Source organism: Tachypleus tridentatus, chromosome 11 (assembly GCF_004210375.1).
Source record: "Tachypleus tridentatus isolate NWPU-2018 chromosome 11, ASM421037v1, whole genome shotgun sequence".
Classification (NCBI taxonomy): domain Eukaryota; kingdom Metazoa; phylum Arthropoda; class Merostomata; order Xiphosura; family Limulidae; genus Tachypleus; species Tachypleus tridentatus.
In genome coordinates this window covers 58,422,741-58,426,863 of record NC_134835.1, presented here as the reverse complement: position 1 = coordinate 58,426,863, position 4,123 = coordinate 58,422,741, and the positions used below count along the sequence as shown (strand labels likewise).

The following is a 4,123-nucleotide window of genomic DNA, read 5'->3' as shown; positions in this document are numbered from 1 at the left end:
AACTTAAAAACTTTCTTTTTTTAAGACATGTCTTGAATGCTTTGTTAAATTTTATATCAAAGATATAATTAAATTGTATTCTGCAAAACAAAGATCGATAAAAATAAGAAAAATAAGTATTATGGCTAAATATAAAACGTAAATTATTTTGTTTTAGTTAAGTATTCCGCTCATCGGACAAGTTTACTGTATTTTTACGCGAAATAACATGCTAATACGAGATCATATAAACCAATGGTACAGAAGTAAATCCGAAAGCTATGACTCCCGGAACTGGCACAGAAAATTATTCTGTTGCGTAGCTTTCTGCTTAACTACAAACACGAGACTACCATGTTCAAACATGATGTTACCAACAGAATTGTTACGTTGATCTAATTTCTTAGGCATGTCAGAAAAATGAAAAAAAAAACGTTCCAAGGTAAGTAACAGAATAAAAACAAGAGCAATTGATTATTTGAAAACATATATTTATATATACATACATTATGATTTAATGTAACGAAAAAAGATATAATGCATCATTATTTAACATATACAATATTTTTAGTTTAAACCTTAACTGAAAAGATAAAAATATTTAAATTTCTTGATATTAACAAGTGCACATAACTAATAGTAAAATATATCCGGTATACATGACAAAAGTAACAATCATAACGCTCTCACAGCTAAAAATTTAATGACTTCAGCGTTAATCATAATTTGAATATTGGATCTCCTAAGAGTCTGCTTGCCAAGAAATCTACAAGATCATATCTAGCTCATGTCTAGGTCACTTACACGTATTTTAGTTCATTTCAACACTTCCGTCATCATTTCACACTATTGTGCAATTCATTGAGTTGTAAAGCAAGGAGGGAAAATTGATTATTTAATTTTTTAATTTTTTTTCTTTTAAATGAATAAACAATACATGATTTGAATCATTTATTATTTAAATTATTTTGATAGCAATCTCATATTCTTCTAGTTCTTTCTAAGGATAGAATTTTCAATACAGGATTTCACTGTTTATTTGGGTAAATTCCATTCAATATTTGAAACCACATGGGTATTTTGTTTCAGAAACAAATGAACGAATTGTGATATTCTAAGAAAGCTTTGGTTTTCGTTGTTCTACATGTAGATGAGAAACTCGTTCTTTCACTTTTAATACTTAAAACCAGATTATTTGGAAAACTGTAATTTTAGGCGTATACAATACGTCTTAAAATTGATTGTTTTTATATACTAATATTACCTTACAAGAGGGACACCTTTTTCTACAAAGACATATAATAGTTTTACCAGTTAAATTTCTAGAAATTAAAAATTTTTATTTGTCGTTGCACATATGATATGACAATCACAAGTATTGTCAACAACTGCAGAAGAAACCAGAGAAATATTCCGTGGTAAGTGAAAATTGTATTATAAGAAGTTTTCTTTAAAAACTGAATATATTATTATAGTTTTTAGTGTTAAATAACATAACAAAAACTACAATTGAGGACAGTAAACATATAGTTTAAACGTATATTTACTGATCGGATTAGAACATATTTTATAATTATATATATATATATCATCTTACGTTTTAGAAACTATCAACTAGATAAATATATTTTATATTTTAAGCTTCTATCACTGAACACACTTTTACTCATATTAATAGAATGTATTAAATATTTGTTTTCAGAAATCGTGAGCTATTTTATTGCTCTGTTTTGCTTTTACTGACATATTTTATTACACTTTTCAGCTTTCTTGGTTGTTTGTGATGAACAAGTGGGTGATCTTAGCGATACTTTTAGTAGCGATAGTTTCGATTACTGCTCAGGAAGATGATACAGGTGGTGAAACAACAAGAAAGGGTAACTGTTTGTGGGAAGGGCAGACAGTGAGTCTTTTTGTATACATTTTGTGAAATAATTACTTTTATGTAGATATATTCTTATTTTGTTTACTTGTCAAAGACTGATTCATTTTTTTTTCGCTAGTTTCTCAGACTATGTATACAATAAATAAGGGTAATCATAGTTTTCAATATTATAACTGACTCAGAACGTCAGTTACTCAAATTATTGTGTAACGTAGAGCTCGTAAAGCACAGTTAATGTACAGTGAAAGTGTTATCTGTTAATGCTATTCTGATACTTGATGAAAAAAAAAACTTAAACACAATTGCTGCTGATCTCAATAAACTCATCCATCCACCAGCAACCTAAAGCTTTTTTTGTGATAATTATAATTTCACATCCGTTGGACACGACAATACTTCTGCAGTAGAGGAATCACACTTTCTTCTTGTAGACAGATTATAGTCTTATTCCCTTTTGAAGAGGACCTGGCATGACCTGGTGGTTAGAAGAACATGCTCATCTTATCAGCCTTGTGAGCGGTATAATCTCATATTCCATCCCATTGTGCACAAAGCTAGACAAAGGGCTATTTGTGATCCGCCCACTAGGGGTATTTAAAGCCGGTTTCTAGCAGAATAAGTCCCTGACTGTGCCACCGTAATAAAAATTAACCGAGAATAATTATATATTTGTTAATAATCTTATTTTAAACACACAACGCAGGAACTAGGTTATTTTTTATGTCCCAGAGAGACTGAGATAAAAAAAATTGTTTGCATTTCTAATTACGTAACGCATCAAGAAACAACTGATTACTGTAAATCTCAGCACGTGTGAAATGGAAATTAGTCTTTATAAAAGATTTTAACCATTGCTCTTAACTGCTCTTTGACAGTCATTTTAATTCTTAAACTTATGACAATTGACGTAGATGCAAAAGGTAACGATAAAAACAAGTCAGACGTGTTCCAAGTACCTCTCCTAGTGTATCGTACATTACAATTGTTATTTGGTTATTTAATATAAAGAAGGTAAAATAGTTATATTTCTAGAATATAATGACATAAAAACGAAAGTAATCAAATGAACACTATTCTTATTAGAATATTGTTGTCTTTAATTGGCGTTTAAATATAAAATAATATTTTATTCAATTCATTATTCTTTTATTTTAACGTGATAAACTCTGACATATAATTAATTTTTCTAGTGTCGATGTTGTCCTGGTTTAATATGTTTCAATGGAACATGTACAGAATTCGTTGGATGATGTCGAGAGAATGACAGGCAGTTCTTCAGATGGAAAGACAAAAGTAAATAGATCCCGAAATAATAAAGTATGGAAACATTCATTACTTTGGCCTGCATTTCTCACATTTTATAATTTTTTGAATCTGTCAACAATCTGAATGTTATACATATTTTTACATGAAATAATAAAAAAGAAAAAAGAAAGAACAAAATTTTGCATTTATCTTTATTTCAAAGCAATACCGAAGTGTTTGAGAACAATAGATACGTTCTCCATATCGTACAAAGTGATCAGAACCTAGGATTTTAACATATCTTTAATTATGAAATGCTTTTTAATATTATTCACGTATGTTGCATTACAGATTGTGTTATTTCAAGCTTTTATATCATTACAAATATTGGCAATAAAACATCTTGAGACCTTGCACGGTTCAAAAATTATAAAATCACTTTTTTCCCTTCTTTCGACTTGAGCTCGTAATGAAAAAAACTCAAAATAAATAGAATGGTTCGTTCATACAACTTGGATTCAAATAGACTTAAAAGTTTGTTTTAAAAAGCTAAAATTGGTTTAAAAAAGGAATTAAAAGCAGCATATTCACAAGAAAAAACAAATAATAATAAAGAAAGTTATAAAACATTGTTAGACTATAGTGCAGGAAATATTTGTAACAAATACTTTGACAACATTCGAATTCTAACCGTAACTTTATAAAAACATTTTACATCTTATATGCTTACCCTCTTCTGATGGCTGAGAGATAAGTCTGAAAATTTATGATACAAAAATTGGGTGTAGATACCCAACGTGGATAGATTTCAGATACCCCAATGTGTAACTTTGTGCTGAACAATAGAAAAAATATTACACGTGGCATGATCTTGTGTAACTTAGACTTTTATGTTTTATGTTTCAAAACTGTAACAACTGTAGAAACAACGTAGTAAACAGGCTGACAGTTCGTCTATTAAAATATAAACATTCTTTTAGATTCTATTCAACTCAATGTGAGAAAATTCTACGT

At 28.9% G+C, this 4,123-nt stretch overlaps 1 long non-coding RNA gene across 1 annotated transcript; it reads left to right on the top strand.

Annotated features, from left to right (window-relative positions):
• The first annotated feature begins 1,117 nt into the window (after positions 1–1,117).
• On the top strand, positions 1,118–3,307 carry LOC143231507 (uncharacterized). Its single transcript, XR_013016955.1, has 3 exons — positions 1,118–1,397; positions 1,745–1,882; positions 3,055–3,307. It is a non-coding gene; the product is annotated as an uncharacterized LOC143231507 (long non-coding RNA).
• The last annotated feature ends 816 nt before the right edge of the window (positions 3,308–4,123 follow it).